The sequence below is a fragment of the Aquarana catesbeiana genome, linkage group LG05, assembly GCF_042186555.1.
Source record: "Aquarana catesbeiana isolate 2022-GZ linkage group LG05, ASM4218655v1, whole genome shotgun sequence".
Taxonomy (NCBI): Eukaryota; Metazoa; Chordata; class Amphibia; order Anura; family Ranidae; genus Aquarana; species Aquarana catesbeiana.
In genome coordinates, this window is record NC_133328.1 from 206,591,693 (window position 1) to 206,610,731 (window position 19,039).

General features: G+C 41.3%; 1 protein-coding gene across 2 annotated transcripts in view; it reads right to left on the minus strand.

Annotated features, from left to right (window-relative positions):
- Positions 1 to 19,039, minus strand: part of EEPD1 (endonuclease/exonuclease/phosphatase family domain containing 1) — a 176,547-nt gene that overhangs the window by 41,108 nt on the left and 116,400 nt on the right. The window lies entirely within an intron of this gene.

Genomic DNA, 19,039 nt, shown 5'->3' on the forward strand with positions numbered 1-19,039 from the left:
GGTTAGAAGCTGATTGGTTTCTATGCAGAAGTAAGCCTGATTTTGCACTTTCCAGCTTTAGTAGATACAGTAAACCCATGTGACAGCACTAAATGCTAATCATCAAGGACCAACACTGTCACATATGGGAAAAAGTGGAGTGATTTACTGCTTCATACCTGGCAGTACCTTTTATGTCACTTCACTTCCCCATGTAAGGTGTTAAGGGAATGAAGGCAAGTATACGCAGCACAAGGCGGCTGCAAAAAAGTGAATCCTGCACAGGCAGAGCTCAGGTTAACTTTAGGTCCTTCAGCAGGGCAATACAAAATATCTTCTAGCTTGATGGTAAAGATATTAAACATTGATACATTCCTAAAAATGTGTGTATATATATATATATATATATATATATATATATATATATATATATAAAATTGTGAAAATTATAAAAATAAATCACATATGCAAGCACAGTTTTAGCACCATTTCTTGTTCATAATTTTAATGTAAAATATTCAGTACACTACACTGCAGATATACAACAGATATTAATAATGAATGGAGTCCAAAACAACTTTGATGTTCTTCCTAGCTATTGATGCTGTATAAGTGTAACAGTGAGGCATTAGAGAACACTTACAAATTGCAATTTAGAATGTAATTTAAAACCCAAGCAAGCTCAGGTTATTTGCTCTGCTGAGTGACTTGTTTGTGTGTCTCTATGGAAAAACACTGTGTCATCAAATTGTCCATCATCTGTACAACCTAAAATGAATTAGTACACAGTTAACCAATTCAATTCTAGTTTTCACTGGGTACAGTGTTAATCATTGCCTTCACTATAAAAGATAAAATTGGTAACTAAGCTGGCCGTCTCCTTCCCTATTCAAAGAGGCTCTTTCCCCAAGTTCAGCCATCATGGCCTCCTAGTTTTGTTTTTTCAACTGAGTCAATTTGACTACATTTGTAAATCTGTGGCAAGTTATCCTTGTTATCTGGGAGGAAGGAGGTATTGAAAGATCAATTACAACGCCTTAATTAAGTCCCAACAGTTCAAGTGAGAGGGTTAGTTATTTTAATTTTAATGGGACCATTCACAACCTATGCAAGTGTTTTTTTTCAAAATCGGAACTTGAATTCTATTTTTAACAAAATAAATTAAATTAATGGCCCAATGTAATTCACATTTTAAAACACATTGCATAGGCCCATTAATTTCTTATTGTTACTAAATGCGCCCTGCTTAATTTTCTTCCAACACAGCATACCGCATGTGTACTAACATCTATGCACTGTGGTGCATTGAAGGGCGAGGTGTGTTTATTGCACACATACATTAGGGATCTATTTGAAATAAAGACCATGTCCCCCTGTGCAACTCTTTTTGCTAATGCTCATGATAGTATGTGAACACATTTTTAAAAACAGTATGCAGGCATAAGTGAGAAGAAGTTCTTAAGATTCAAGAAAGTAGCCACCACAAGGTTCCTAAAATGTACCTTTATTAGCCAGAAAAGCCTGTTTTGTGCACCCCTCTGATTCTGGTTTCAGTTTTTTTTTTGTCTAAGTATGATCTTGACACTTTCCAAACTTCTAAGGTGAATTCAGGCCACTGGGACAAGAACCTACCCACCATAAAAAATCTTTTCAATTCAGTGTCTCATTGGCCAATAAAATATTATTTTAGGAAAAAAGCAAATTAGTGAGAGGCACAGAGAAGCACTTAGAAGAGACCATTCTCACTAACAAAAGTAGTAGCAAGTACCTTACATTGCATGTTCCTAAGCAACTTTTTTTTTTAATGCATGGCAGGTTTGCTTTAATATGCAGTATCTCACAAAAGTGAGTGAGTACACTCCTCATAATTTTAGTAAATATTTTATTATATCTTTTCATGTGACAACACCGAAGAAATGACACTGCTACAATGTAAAGTAGTGAGTGTGCAGCTTGTATAACAGTGTAAATTTCACGTCCCCTCAAAATAACTCAACACACAGCCATTAATGTCTACACCGCTGACAACAAACGTCAGTAAACCCCTAAGTGAAAATGTCCAAATTGGGCCCAAAGTGTCAATATTTTGTGTGGTCACCATTATTTTTCAGCATTGCCTTAACCCTCTTGGGCATGGAGTTTACCAGAGCTTCCCAGGTTGCCACTGGAGTCCTTTTCCACTCCTCCATGACGACATCACGGAGCTGGTGGATGTAAGAGACCTTGCGCTCCTCCACCTTCCATTTGAGGATGCCCCACAGATGCTCAATAGGGTTTAGGTCTGGAGACATGCTTGGCCAGTCCATAACCTTTACCCTCAGCTTCTTTAACAAGGCAGTGGCCGTATTGGAGGTGTGTTTGGGGTCGTAATCATGCGGAATACTGCCCTGCGGCGGGGAGGGGATCATGCTCTGCTTCAGTATGTCACAGTACATGTTGGCATTCATGGTTCCCTCAATGAACTGTAGCTCCCCAGTGCTGGCAGCACTCATGCAGCCCCAGACCATGACACTCTCACCACCTTGCTTGACTGTAGGCAAGACACACTTGTCTTTGTACTCCTCACCTGGTCGCCGCCACACAAGCTTGACACCATCTGAACCAAATAATTTTATCATGGTCTCATCAGACCACAGGACATGGTTCCAGTAATCCATGTCCTTAGTCTGTTTGTCTTCAGCAGGGCTTTCTTGTGCATCATCTTTAGAAGAGGCTTTTTTCTGGGACGACAGCCATGCAGACCAATTTCATGCAGTGTGCGGTGTACAGTCTGAGCACTGACAGGCTGACCCCTCACCCCTTCAACCTCTGCAGCAATGCTGGCAGCGCTCATACGTCTATTTCCCAAAGACAACCTCTGGATATGATGCTGAGCATGTGCACTCAACTTCTTTGGTCGAGGCTTGTTCTGAGGGGAACCTGTGCTGTTGAACTGCTGTATGGTCTTGGCCACTGTGATGCAGCTTAGTTTCAGGGTCTTGGCAATCTTCTTATAGCCTAGACCATCTTTATGTAGAGCAACAATTCTTTTTTCAGATCCTCAGAGAGTTCTTTGCCATGAGGTGCCATGTTGAACTTCCAGTGATCAGTATGAGAGAGTGAGAGCCATAACACCAAATTTAACACACCTGCTCCCTATTCATGCCTGAGACCTTGTAACACTAACGAGTCACCGGGGAGGGTAAATGGCTAATTGGGCCCAATTCGGACATTTTCACTTAGGGGTGTACTCACTTTTGTTGCCAGTGGTTTAGACATTAATGGCTGTGTGTTGAGTTATTTTGAGGGGACAGCAAATGTACACTATTATACAAGCTGTACACTCACTACTTTACATTGTAGCAAAGTGTAATTTCTTCAGTGTTGTCACATGAAAAGATATAATAAAATTATTACAAAAATGTGAAGGGTGTACTCACTTTTGTGAGGTATTGTATAAGTGGATTTGGGTCAAATATTGCACCGGTGGGTTCCCAATGTTTCCATTAGGCCGCTTTCACACTGGTGCGACCTGAAAGTTGTGCGATTTTGACGCGACTTGAAGCAGTGCCTGTGTAATCTTGAGGTCTATGGACCTCAAGTCACATCAAAGTCGGATGAAAGTAGAGCAGGGATTACCTAGAAGTCGCTGCGACTTGAAGTTGCACAGGTATGAATGGTACTCATTGTAAATCATGGGGTATGGCTTGTCATGCGACTTTGCAGTCCCAAGTTGCAAGACAAGTTGCACAAGTGTGAAAGGGGACTTAAAGAGACACAATAACCTTGCCCATTCAGGGCCATTCACTAAAATCCCCTGTATCAACTAGTGTCAGATTAAAGGGTAAGGGTAGAGAAGGTCACAAGCTCCCCAATACATGTAAGCACAGGGTACTTTTGTCAGCCAGAGGCAACCAAGGACACGGCAGGTGAGCACTGGCAAGGTGAGTATTAATGCATCAAGGGGCCTTTTTACACTGACATGTATTGGGAAAAGTGACAGTGGGGTTGATTTACTAAAACCGGAGAGTGCAAAATCTAGTGCAGCTCTGTATAGAAACCAAATCAGCTTCCAATCAGCTTCTAGGTTTTATTGTCAAAGCTTAATTGAACAAGCTGAAGTTAGAAGCTGATTTGCTTCCATGCACAGCTGCACCATATTTTGCACTCTCTAGTTTTAGTAAATCAGCCCCAGTGTTTATTTAGTCAAAAATACCTGTTAAAGCAAAAAAGTTTACATAAAGATTGGGTTAGTACACCCAAAATAGATATTTTATTATGTGGTGGAGCCTGATGAGTCAGCCCCTGAAACACTGATGATCCTGTGTGGAGCCTGAGAGGTGCACATAACCCCTGAAGTGGAAAAAGCACGATCAGGCCATCCTATATTTAAGGAGGTCCAACCCAAAAAGGTGAGAATGCTGTTTGGGTGTTGGAATACACAAGCTGGTACAACCTACTATATAAAGTGGAAACATTGGTGGGGATTGCAGGAGTGGAGACTGGAGGCATGGAAAAAGGAATCAAAATGGACTGCAAGTGATAGCAAGGACGATATTCGGATGAACCGAAAGCACTGTAACAATTTGGATGGAGTGAATATTTGCTTATATTTGAAACACTACTGCACTTTATTATTTTGCACTACAGTGTATGTTGGTGTTTATTTATATTGGTAGCACAATAGCCCTTTATATTGTTGCACTATTGTATATATTGTTGTTTTGGGTATGTTTATAGACTGATAACATTACCACTGCACTTAATGCAGTGCTAAAATAAAGGGATGGGCAACTGCATGGCAAGCAAGGTTTAATGTTGAAAAATGTAAAGTAATGCATTTGGGGGCTAAAAATATGAATGGAAGTTACTCACTAGGAGGAGAACTTTTGAGGGAATCCAGGATGGAAAAAGATCTGGGCTTCCTAGGGGATCACAGGCTCAGCAATGGCATGCAATGCCAAGTCGCAGCAAACAAACCAAGCCAAATATTAGCATGCAATAAAAAGGGGATTTACTCCATAGATGAAACTTAAATCTTGCCACTTAACAAAACTCTGGTTCGGCCACATCTTGAGTATGCCATCCAGGTCTGGTCACCAGTCCCCAGGAAGGATGTACTGGCACTGGAAAGAGTCCAAAGAAAGGCAACAAAGCCTGGAGAAGAGATGCTTGAGAGGAGATATGATAGCGATATACGTGCCTTGAAAAAGTATTCATAAGCCTTGAAATTTTCCACATTTTGTCATGTTACAACCAAAAATATACATGTATTTTATTCAGATTTTATGTGGTAGACCAATACAAAGTGGCACATAATTGTAAAGTGAAGGGAAAATGATAAATGGTTTTCAATTTTTTTTACAAATAAATATGTGAAAAGTGTGGGGTGCATTTGTGTTCAGCCCACCTAGTCAATACTTTGTAGAACCACCTTTCTCTGCAATTACAGCTGCAAATCTTTTTTGGGTATGTCTCTACCAGCTTTGCACATCTAGAAAGTCAAATTTTTGCCCATTCTTCTTTGCAAAATAGCTCAAGCTCTGTCAGATTGGATGGAGAGTGTCTGAACAGCAGTTTTCAAGTCTTGCCTCAGATTCTCAATTGGATTCAGGTTTGGACTTTGGCTGGGCTATTCTAAAACATGAATGTGCTTTGATCTAAACTAGGGGTGCGCCAAATGGGTTTTTTGGTGCTGAAACCGATACCGAAAATGAAAAATACACTAGGCCGAAAACCGAAACCGATACCGAATAATGGCTGCTTTTAAAAAATATTTTTATACAGGAGATAGTCAGAGACTGGGGACATGGTACAGGAGATGGTCAGAGACTGGGGACATGGTACAGGAGATGGTCAGAGACTGGGGACATGGTACAGGAGATGGTCAGAGACTGCGGACATGGTACAGGAGATGGTCAGAGACTGGGGACATGGTACAGGAGATGGTCAGAGACTGGGGACATGGTACAGGAGATGGTCAGAGACTGCAGACATAATACAAGAGATCAATGCAGCCTCACCAGTGTCCGTCAGATGCAGCCTGCCTGTGTCCCCAGTGCAGCCAGCCAGCCTGTGTCCCCAGTGCAGCCATCCTGTGTCCCCAGTGCAGCCAGCCAGTGTCCCCAGCGCAGCCAGCCAGTGTCCCCAGTGCAGCCAGCCAGTGTCCCCAGTGCAGCCAGCTCAGCCTGCCAGTGTCCCCAGTGCAGCCAGCCCAGCCTGCCAGTGTCCCCAGTGCAGCCAGCCCAGCCTGCCAGTGTCCCCAGTGCAGCCAGCCCAGCCTGCCAGTGTCCCCAGTGCAGCCAGCCCAGCCTGCCAGTGTCCCCAGTGCAGCCAGCCCAGCCTGCCAGTGTCCCCAGTGCAGCCAGCCCAGCCTGCCAGTGTCCCCAGTGCAGCCAGCCTGTGCAGGGGAAGAGAGAGGAGAGCCGCCGCCACCTGTTTGAATAGAGTGCCGGGAACATCACAGCTTTCATTTTAATAGCTGTGTGTTCCCCGCCATGCGCGCCATCATATACAGCCCCTCCCCCTTGTCCGGGGAACTTTGATAGACAGATCACCCTTCCAATCCTGGGACGGGTGATCCTCTCTCTGCGCTATATGACACCCCCGTAACGGAGCCCCGCCCAGGCCCTGCCCCATTTTCGGCTCCATTATCGGCCATTTTTCTCTTTCGGCAAATTGCCGAAAAGGCCATTTTTGGCCGATATGTTTCGGCGGTCGAAATTTCGGTACATCACTAATCTAAACCATTCCATTGTAGCTCTGGCTGTAAGTTTAGGGCCGTTGTCATACTAGAAGGTGAACCTCTGCCCCAGTCTCAAGTCTTTTGCAGACTCTAATGCCCCGTACACATGGTCGGATTTTCCGATGGAAAATGTCCGATCGGAGCGTGTTGTCGGAAATTCCGACCGTGTGTGGGACATCGGACATTTTTCATTGGATTTTCCGACACACAAAGTTGGAGAGCAGGAGATAAAATTTTCCGACAACAAAATCCGTCGTCGGAAATTCCGATCGTGTGTACACAAAACCGACAGACAAAGTGCCACGCATGCTCAGAAAAAATAAAGAGATGAAAGCTATTGGCCACTGCCCCGTTTATAGTCCCGACGTACGTGTTTTATGTCACCGCGTTTAGAACGATCGGATTTTCCGACAACTTTGTGTGACCGTGTGTATGCAAGACAAGTTTGAGCCAACATCCGTCTGAAAAAATCCTAGGATTTTGTTGTCGGAATGTCCGAACAAAGCCTGACCGTGTGTACGGGGCATAACAGGTTTTCTTTTAAGATTGCCCTGTATTTGGCTCCATCCATCTTCCCATCAATTCTGACCAGCTTCCCTTTCCCTGCTGAAGAAAAGCATCCCCACAACATGATGCTGCCATCACCATGTTTCACAGTGGGGATGGTGTGTTCAGGGTGATATGCAGTGTTAGTTTTACGCCACACATAACATTTTGCTTTAAGGCCAAAAAGTTCAATGTTGGTCTCATCTGACTGGAGCACCTTCTTCCACATGTTTGCAGTTTGCAAGAAGCCATGTGGGGGACACAGCAAACAGGATTTCTTGTGGCTTTTTTTCAACAATGGATTTCTTCTTGCCACTCTTCCATAAAGGCCAGATTTGTGGAGTGCACGACTAATATTTGTCCTGTGGACAGATTCTCCCACCTGAGCTGTGGACCTCTGAAGCTCCTCCAGAGTTACCATGGGCCTCTTGGCTGCTTCTCTGATTAATGCTCACCTTGCCTTGCCTGTCCATTTAGGTGGACGACCATGTCTTGGTAGGTTTGCAGTTGTGCCATACTCTTTCCATTTTTGGAATGATGGATTTAACAGTGCTCTGTGAGATGTTCAAAGCTTGGGATTTTTTTTATAACCAAACTGTGCTTTAAACGTTTCCACAACTTTATCACTGACCTGTCTGGTGTGTTCCTTGATCTTGGTAATGCTGTTTGTTCATTAATGCCGTGTATACACGACCGGACTTTTCGTTGGACTGAACTTCGAAGGACTTTGACGGAATTCCGATGGATCTCCAACGAAACGGACTTGCCTACACACGATCACATCAAAGTCCGATCGTTTCGAATGTGATGATGTACGACCGGACTAGAATAGGGAAGTTCATAGCCAGTAGCCAATAGCTGCCCTTGCGTCCTTTTTTGTCAGTCGGACTAGCATACAGACAAACAGATTTTTCAATTGGACTCGAGTCCGTCGGAAAGATTTGAAACATTTTCAATCTCTAAAGTCTGACAGATTTTGAGACAGAAAAGGTCCGATGAAGCCCACACACAATCTAATTGTCCGACGGATTCGTTCCATCGGACCAGTTCGGTCAAAAAGTCCGGTCGTGTGTACACGGCATAAGGTTCTCCAACAAACCCCTGAGAGCTTCACAGAACAGCTGTATTTATACTGCGATTATATTACACACAGGTGGACTCTATTACATATTACACACAGGTGGACTTTAATTACTAATTAGGTGACTTCTGAAGGCACTTCACAATTATGTGCCACTTTGTGTCCACCAGTCATCTGATAACCAGAAATCATGGGGGCAACTCTGACATGAGGAAGCAAAATCCTGTTGCTCATAAAATGCCTACTTCCATTCAGTGAGTGAGTGTAGAACAAGGCAAGGTAAAAAAATCAGTAATGTGGACAATATAAGCTGTAGGGAAGCCACTAGTCATTTGCCTTTCACTTGCATTATTTTGGGCAAAGCTTCCATAGTTCAAGTCGTCTCTAACTCCCCAGTTTCCACTAAAAACTGAAATATCTATTCAAAGTAGAGTCACCTTTAAATTCCCACAATCAGAACTAAAACATTTATCTATTTATTTGGCTAAGGATAAAAATGAAACTATACTAGTTATTGGCAAGTTCCTAGTTTTGACCAGTAGATTCTATACTATTACTGAAAGTATTAAATTGTCATCTGAAGGAATATTGCCAATTACTTAATCTGCCTTCAGGTAACAATGGCATTAATTATGCTGTTGATTACTGCCAAGTTCACTAATAAACACTGGTTGCAAATTTTCTGCTGAAGTAATTACCAAAACTTTATTTATTTGAGATTAGAGTTCATAGTAAAAGCAAATGACTGACTGCGATGTGTACCTACAGTAAATGTATTTTAACAAACAAGCTTTATTTATTGAATGCCATGGCAAAATAAGCGTCTACTGCCACTGTGGATGTACATATACTGGATTTGCCATTTACTTTTCCTTATTTCTAGAGGCCACATTGTAGCAGAGGCAGAATTCCTGGTAAAGGTGACTTATGCTATAAAAACTGCCTTATATGATATATTTAGACTAAACTGAATTCTTCATGGCCACAAAAAAAAAGACTTGGTTTTTAAACAGAGAATGAAATATCTCTACTTGCTTATGCTAGACATACCGTGTCTATGTAATTCTATGCAATTCCAATACATAATAAAATCATCAGACTATTATGTCTGGTTACTACCTAACAAACTATAGGAAAGTACTAAATTCCTTTATTTTTTATAAATCAGTTGATATATGATGACAATTCCGTACTATTTCTTTGTAGTTAACTTTCCTTACCTGCAGATATCTGAGATTGTGTGGAAGGAAATTTAGCCAAAGATGACAGCAGAAATATGTTGAACGTATTGCTGGGTTGGTGAGGCAGACGATTTTGTCACATGGCTAACAAATTTATAGTGCTAGTTAAGATCCCCATCTGTATTACCATGTAATATTTAAAAATGTTACAAGTTTTGCAAAAGGTCCAGAGTCATTTATAATTTAATGATTTAAAAGAAAATGATTCCTGCTATACATGGGTATTATCATTTTACTCAACAAAACAAAATATGGTAATAAAATATCTAATGTATAACCCTTTCAAGGAGGGAGATGCCTAGGAATTCCACAATTTGAATTAGTTGCTCCCCATGAATATCAATGAAATCTTGACAGTTGATCTAGCCCTTCCTTAGTCTTCCCAAAAATAAAATAACATTTTTGGCCAAAGTTTCACATTTATGGTAGGAAACGAACAGGTATACAATGGACTTCCTACAGTAGTAAAAAATATAAGTGTTTTCCTCAGTGACGAAAACACACATCCTAACTTCTAATTTAGGAACAGTGAGTGCCTGCCAAAAGGTTACCTTTCAAGGACAGTTTATTATATTCCATTTACAAACTCTACTCAAGTGCTGCAAAGGGCATTTTAACACTTTTCTTTAAGGCCAAGAAGACCTCTGTACAACATGTATTCTATTTCAGGGCCAGCTTTCTCCTTATAATAATGTACTTAGCCAATAATAGAAGACAAGCAAAAATACACACATCTAAATTAAACTACAAATTATTTTGCCATGGGAAAATGTCCTTCAATTGGTTTCCCTCAGCAGGGGTTGTATTGTGCTGTAGTCTATGGAATGGAAGGTGGAGTACAAAAAGTAAGACTTATTATGTAGACAGTGATTTAAAGGGGCTGAATCAATGATGCTCACAAGCACACTTTGCAAACTTATATGCCCCGGTTTTTGGAACTGCTACTGCAACAATTAAATCTTAGTGAATGTGCAGTGACATCATCATGAAGGCCATCATTATGCATTTCAATGTTCTCATATCAGATGCTTTCACTATGTCCATGTCAGTAGCAAGAAAACCCCTTTCAAGGCAACAGCAGTTTGTGGGAGCTGCCCTATGCTCTACTGCCCATCAAAGCAAGAATAGCTGCAAGTCAGTCAGCTATTACATTAATCTTGTTATCTGTCTGTGTAATGATACAAACGACCCAGGAAGACAAATTACTCACAAAATGAGGCTCTCCATATTGTAGGCTTTTTGGCTCCATGTACACTAGCAGCTACTAAACTTGAGTTTAGGAGCTTTTGGCGTTATTTTGCCACAGCTCCTAAACTCAACTCCATAAAAGCCTATGTATCCATGTACACATAGGCTTTTAGGATCATTTAGGAGCTGCTGAGGTGAGAGAAGGTTCAACCTCCCCTAACCTCCCTCTCCTGAACGTGGAAGAATTGCATTCAGGATAGGAACATTTTGACCGCCGGCCGCAAAACGTGCAAAATCGTGGCATAATTTTGCGGCGTTTTGCATTTTACCGCGGCCGGTCAAAGTAGTTCAAGTGTACATGAAGCTTTAGCTTCAAGTGGGGACATTATGAGCTGCTCCAGCACCATATTTGAGGGACTGCAATGGCAGACTGACGGTGCTTCCAACAGCACTGTACATAAACAGTCAACGAAGCATAATATAACAATTTTATACAGAGCAAGACATATGATACTCAGTTATCATTTTTATTAGACTAATCAATTATTCATATACAGAATTATTAAAATTATACACTAAATGATTGGTGTGTTGCAATTGTTCATCTTAGTTTTTATTATTATAGGATCAGATTGAGTACAAATTGGAGATTTAATCGGTTTAATAATTTAAATATGAATATCTCCAACCACGAATCTTGTGTATGATTAATGGTTTATTTGCTGTAAATTAAACTTTAACTGAAAAAAATAAGTTTTCCCTAATAATTATACACATTGCAGTGATAATAGCAGATTCTGCAACCTGATTAAACAAAAATCTGTCACTTGGCCCATTCAAACTGTAACTGGTACTCTTGAATGGTCAACCATCACATGCTGACACTCAATTTTGCTGCGCAACTGACCTGTTGCTCTGTTAGAGCCTTGAGGAGCTATAAGGAAACATGTGACCTCCTCCCAGGATGCAGTTAGGCTGGCCATAGATTTGATCCATGTATCGGCAGGTTGACTGTACCCAAGTCGGTCCATTAATCAACTTGGTTACAACCAGCCTGTTGAATTTCTAGCATACGATTATTGCCAGTGGCTATAGCCGCTAGTAATAATCACTGTGTTCTCCCTGCAGGGACGGCTCCCCGCGCAACCCCAACCCGCTGGGAGAACACAATAGCTTCGTGGGAGGGATTCCCCCATCAACACTGACTGCAGGAAAGAAAATCGCATCATCTATCACCTGCCTTAGAAAAAAAATTAGTTGACCATTTGGAAGCTAAGGAAACAACAGAAGCAGAAGTAAATGTACATCACAGGTTAGAAAAATTATAAACTCTTTCAGACTTTTAATTTCTGTCTTTTCTGTATGTATTTCCCCTCACTTCCTATCCCAGTAACATGTGTCAAGATGAAATATAAAATCAGTTTATGCTTGCTTTATTTGTGATAGTTTACCTTAAGGGCATGACCCTGGTATGTAAGTTTAAACTGCAAAGAAAAACTGAATATGTCTATGTTTCCTACTTTCCACCATCCATAATGAAGCTTGAACATGGTTTGGACTCCCAGCTTTGACATAAGAATGCAGTGGTGAGGGCATGAAGAAGTTAGAGGGGCTCATTCTTTCAAGGAAACCTGTCACATTGCCTTGAATTCAGGGAAAAAGTGTCAGTCTCCGAGTTCCTTGGATTCTAAGAAACATCACATTATTAGCCTAGACAGAGAGTTGGAGGGTCTACCTGCTATAATCACATGATCAGTTCAAGTACTGCAATAATTGAGACCTGCATTTGACATCCCATTAATTTAATTTCAGTAAACCTAGAGTAGAGTTAGAACATTTTTACGTATTACAAATCTAGCCAGAGGATAATGACTATTGTCAATAAGATAGTCACTGCAAAGTAATTAATAGGTTGCATGTTTATGCGGGAGGAAATGGAGCATACAGATACTGGACTGTCACGGAACATTGGTGATAACACCAGGAAAATCAACCCTAACCAATTTTCTCCATAACCAGGCTTAACCATCTGGCAATAGGAAAGGTCTATAGATATATGAACGTTGCCTAATGTTTTTGTGGGTGCCTTGACAGCACATGCTGGTCTTCGTAAGTACATTTGTTCTCATCCTTTACCAATAGATATACCTTATTACCTACATATATAGTTGGAATGGTTGAATAACAACACCAATCCATCCATTTCAATCTTTGTGTGTGTGTTTATGTCAATACCATTTCCCATATCTCTGTATAATGCGCTTGCTAAGATGCCCATCTAAGATACTTCCCACTGACACCCCATCCTTACTGCTCTGACAGTAAAGAACCCCTTATGCAGTAAAAGGTTATGCTGCTTCTCATCCAACTTCAATGATTGGCCATGTGTCCTCTTAAGCGACCTGAGTCTGAATAGTTTTCTCCCTATGCTAGAATCATCATTGAGATATTTGTATATCGTTATCATATCCCCTTACTGTATAAGCGTCTTTTCTCCATGGATAATAAGTTTAATAATTGTAGTCATTCCTCATAACTGAGGTCTTCCAGTCCCCTTATTAGCTTTGTTGCCCTTCTCTGGACTCTCTCCGGATTCAGCACATCCTTCTGGAGGGCTGGTAACCAGAACTGGGTGACATACTCAAGATGTGGCCGAACCAGAGTTTTGTAAAGTGGTAGAATTATAGTTTTATTCCTTGAGTAAATACCCTTTTAATGCATGCTAATAGTCTTCTAGCTTTGCTTGCTGCAGCTTGGCATTGCATGCTATTGCTGAGCCTGTGATCTACTAGGACGTGTAGATCTTTTTCCATCTATTTCCCCAAGTGTTTCCCCCCTAGCGAGTAACTTAAGTTATTGCACTGCTTTGTATCATCAGCAAACACTGAGACTGAAATACTTATACCAGCCTCTATATCAGTGGTTCTCAACCTGGGGGTTGAATGATGATTTGCCAGGGGTCACCGAATCCTGGGCTGTTCCTGACGCCCGCTCCGCCCTCCCAGCCTTTTTGCGGCCGCCCAGCTGGGCTGTTCATGGAGCCCGCAGTCGGCCACTTAGCCTCTTCGCAGCCGCCATTCAATTCACGGCATGGCTGGGTGGCAGAAAGTAGGTCAGCTGACTGGTGAGGAATGCAAAATGGGAGGGGCTGGAGCAGACCCTATCTCCTGATTTCGGTATAGGTGTCACTGCTACGAGACACCACAAAGTTAGAGACACAGTGAGTAACACTACCTGTGATTATAGTTGCCATTAAAAGTCCCCACTACAGTTCTCAGATCAGAAGATGACCTTGATCAAGAGCACCTAAGTTGGCTGATCAGAACTCCCCCCAGCGCTGCCACTGATCCCACCCCCCACCAGCACTGCCACTGATCCCAACTCCCCACAAGCACTGCCACTCATCCCATTCCCCCCACCAAGGAGTAAGAGAAGGAATAAAAATAGAGAATACATAGAAGGGAGAGGAAAGAGGGGGAGGAACAAAAGAAAAAGGGAAAGAAAGAATAAGAGAAAGAACAAGAAAGAAAAAGAAAGACGGCTACAGAGAGGGATGGTGAAAAAAAACAAGAAATTAGGATAGAGAGAGATAAAAGGGAAAGAAAGGAGAACAAAGAGAAAGAGTTGTAGATCCTAAAATGTAGCATAAGGGGTTTTAATACTGTATGAGTGGAAGGGACTCGTGGAGCGTTAAATGTCTGTGGGTTGGGGCGCAAATTACTTGTCTTGCCTTGGGTGCTGACAACCCACGCTACGAAAATAATTTTACTGTTAGGGGTCCCCACAAGTTAGGAAATTTTATCAAGGGGTCACTGCACTAGAATGGTTGAGAACTGCTGCTCTATATCATTTATGAATACATTAAACAGAACTGGCCCCATGACAGAACATTTGGGGTATCCTGCTTACAACTCCAGACCATTCTTAGCACATGCTATTTATTACCATCCTTTGGATGCCCCAGTTTTCTATCCAGATACATATACAGTACTATCATTCATGCCAACAGACCTCAATTTGTAAAGTAAGCGTTTATGGGGAACTGTATCAAATGCTTTGGCAAAATCCAGACACGCCACATCCACAGGCCTTCCTCTATCTCACTTCCTCATGGAACGTTAACAGATTGGTCTGGCAAGAACAATCTTTCAAAAATCTATGCCGATTACTACTAATGATACTGTTTTCATATGCAAATTCTTAAATATAGCCCCTTATCATCCCCTCCAATCGTTTATATACTACTGATGTTAGGTGTACTGGCCTGTTTCCAGGTATATATCTTAGCCCTTTTTTAACTATTCGTACCATGTTGGCTTTTTTGCCAATACGCTGGTACCATTCTAGTCACTAAGCGGTAATTAAAAATTAGGAATAACGGTCTGGGCTAGGTTCTTTGAGGACTCTTGTATGTAAGCCAGCTGGTCCTGGGGATTTATTTACGTTTTCGTGTCTTTTTTGGACTCTGGCTTCTGTTTGCCACAAGAGTACATTCCGTGTTTTGTTAGGAGCAATACAGTCCTGATTATTATACCCACCCCATTCCCTTTTAAAAACTGAAGAGAAGAATGCATTTAGAATGGCTGCATTCTCCTTGTGATTTAAAACCACCCCCCCCCGATCATCCTTTATGGGGCCGATATGCTATGACCTTGTTAGCCATTTAATATGTTCTTAAAGCACTCTTATTTTCCCCAGTGTCCATTGTTTCTAGAATTTGATCCCATTGAATATCTTGTAGTATAGAAAAGTTGGCTCTTGAAATTGTGTGTTCTTGCACTACCCTGTAATTACTCTGTGATCGCTGTTTCCCAAGTTATCCCTTATTTCTACATATGAAATCAGATCTGTGTTATTTGTTAATAGTAAATCTAGCAGAGAATTATTTCTAGATGGGTTACCCATCAACTGACACATGAAGTTGTACTGCAAGACATTTAAGAAATTATGAGTTTTAAATGGGTGAGCCCTGTCCCACCGCCATTCCGAACTGTGACAGGAGATCAGACTCCTCTTTATCCTTCAAACAGAGTATTGGTAACTGTAAGCGCAAACACACAAGTCCATATATAACAGGAGATATAAAGGGCTGAGCAACTTAGTCCATAGGGGACAGGCTGGAAGTTCAAGGGTTAAGTGGTAACCGGTAATGTAATGCTTAAAGTAGACTGGTAGGCTAGGCGGCTGCTGTCCTCAGAGAGCTGGCTCTGTGATGGATGTGAGAGAGGTAGAGAAGGAAGCGCCACCTGAGTGTAGTATTAACAAATGATGTTTAATGACACCAGGTAGAAACACACTTACAGGATAAAAAACATATAAAAAGCTCATCTGTATAGGTATGTGGTCCTCGGTGTTCCCTCTGATCCTGTGGTGGTGACGCTGCAGGGATGCTGGGCTGCAGAAGGTAGATTACCAGCCGGGAGCTCCTTCTGTGGCCATCAGGAAGAGACTAGGGGCCGGCGTGGAGCGCATATGGAGTGTGCGTGACGTTACAGGTTGTCCGTCCGCTTCCGGGTTCGGTATCCAGGGGAGGGATCGTCCAGGGAGGAGGGCTTACATTGAGGTTGAGAGAAGGCTATGCGCTCTGAGCCACTGCCATTCAATAGGCCTGTTTTTATCCTGTAAGTGTGTTTTTACCTAGTGTCATTAAACATCATTTGTTCATACTACACTCAGGTGGCGCTTCCTTCTCTACCCCTCCGTCTTTATCCTTCAGGTTAAGGGGCCTGTAGCATATGCCCACTATCAATTTCACATTTGTTCCCTTTGAAGCTCCAGCCATAAGCATTCCACCTCTTTCCTTGCCCCATTAGCAATGTCGTCCCTCATGTTCCATAGCAAATCACTCTTGCCATACAGGCACACCCCTCCCCTTCTTCTTCCTTCCTTGTCACTCAGATAAAAGGAGTAACTCTGGACAATAGCAAGCCAGTCATGTAGACTGCCAAACTAAGTTTCTGATATTTTCATGAAATCCAAATTCTCCTTGTGTATCAGCAGCTCTAGTTCTTCCGTTTTATTAGATAGACTTCTATCATTTGTAAACATGCCATGCCTTTTAGTTTTTTATGGGTGCATATTATTTTCTCCTTGTTTGTTCAAAGTCTGCAATTGGATTTTGCCAACCTACGCACCATGGGTTTAGGTACTCTAGTTACACTACAAATATCCCCCTAGTAGCACCCTTTGACTCTCGCTCATTGCCGGCTATAGCTTTCTCTGCCCCCTCCCCCCCACCACCTAGTTTTAAATTCCCTCCAACTTTCTGCCCATCTTCTCTTCCAACAGAGCTGCACCCTCCCCATTTAGGTGTCGTTTGTTCCTGCCAGTGTACTTATTAGTAAAAACACCCATTGCAGGTTTTGGGGGCCCTGAAATACTATACAACAGATTTGAGAAAGTATGCATGCACCTGCCTGCTATCCGCATTAAATAGCACATCCTTTCTACTAAACATTCACGGGTTCATTTAAACGATATTTTAATGGAGAGCTGTAAATATTTTTTGTATATTAAATTTCTTTAAATCTGCAGCTTATGGCCAAAGAAAGCAATCTGAACTGTATAGTTTAAACAGGAGCTATTCAGATAAAGAAAAGCCACAGAGCCGCATTATGAACATTATATAACTTCAGCCTGAGATGTCATAACGATTATATGGCTAAAAACAAAAGCTCATGTAAAATGCATGCCACCCATCTGATCTGCCACTTAATCTTTAAACCAGAAGATTAGGAAGGTAAATCTTATTACATATTCAAGTGACTCAACAAGATCCTATTTTCCCGTTCTGAAACAGACCCTTGAGAACAGTTATTTGCAAGCACAGAAACAATGGCTGGCAGTAGATCTGTGCTACACCGAGGTCACCCTCTCTTGGCAAGCTTTGTTTCACCAGGGCCCTCTGCCAAAAGGTATGTTTAGTTTTCACCCAAAGCAGCTGTGAAATTGAAACCTCCACCAAACCTGACAATAGATCTCAGGGGTGCTGACAGATTTAACCTTAACAATAAGTCTTAGATTGTTCATTTCCTTGTGATTGGCTGTTTAGAAAATTTGACTGAATGGAACATTAAATTGTCAGTCCAGTAAAATGTTTGACTGAACTGCATGAACAACTTGGACAACAGTGCAAGTCAGAGTTTAGACCATACTAGATCCAATCTGATAATTGTCATTGGATCACCAATGGTGACACTGATTTTAACCAATTAGAAAACAGCTCATATGGACCAATAAAAAGTCATGCTTATATGGTTAGAGAGAGGTTATATGTTTAGTGTATTTTACCCAGAAGAAGATGCCATCTCCTAAAACCATGTTATGCACAGAGCTGCCTTCTCAGTTATAAGGTTCTGATGTTACATCATTTCCATGGATCAGTGATTCTTATCTGGCTGGTGAACAACATGATGAGCAATGTGCCCCTGTACAACCTCAACAGTTCTGTATGCCAAGCCAGACCAGTTACTGCCTTTTCTCACACTACATGTTAGTTTTCACAGTCTGGAGAATTGATGCATGTGAAGAAATTACAAAGTAAAATCTGCAGAATTAGGCTTCTTTAATAAGATATGTGTTCAGTAACTCATAATAACCCACCAGATTTCAGTTTAGAGCACAACATGAATTCTGATTTGGGATGGTTGCACATATGCTCATATTATATATATCTGGACCCTTTTACGTGTTGAGGAAGCCCTTTCAAAAGGCAGGTAACCTTTCAAACATAGCTGTCTGGTACTTTTATATGTTTTATAAGAGGTAAAGGACAATGAGATCAGCTTAGGGTAAGCAGTGATACTGCTGTGCATAAATTCTTTCAGAAACTTGTTTTTTTGCCAGATTTTCATTTTAAATATCCGACCTTAGCAAATTTGGTGAAGTCCAATCCAGCCACATGTTACAATTTGAAAATGCAATTCTATATAAATTCAGTAGAATGTGTAGAGATTTTAAAGGCTCATTCAAGTCCCAATGCATGCATAGAATTTGGAGTTAAATTAAACATTGGATGATCATGTTAGAACATTTTATTTGTTAGATGGAAACAGATCTTAAGGCTAGCCACACATTTTGATCTCCTTTAAATTTGCCAACAGCTATATAGTGTGAGAATGTTGATTGTTGATGTCAATCGAGTATATTTTTAGGGAAGGTCCTTGTACTAAAAAGTTGCTAAATCTAAATCTAGATTACAAAAACTACACACCCTACAAACTCTCTTTTTATTACATTACCTTGCAACTTGTTTGAAAATACTATGAGAGGATTTTTTTT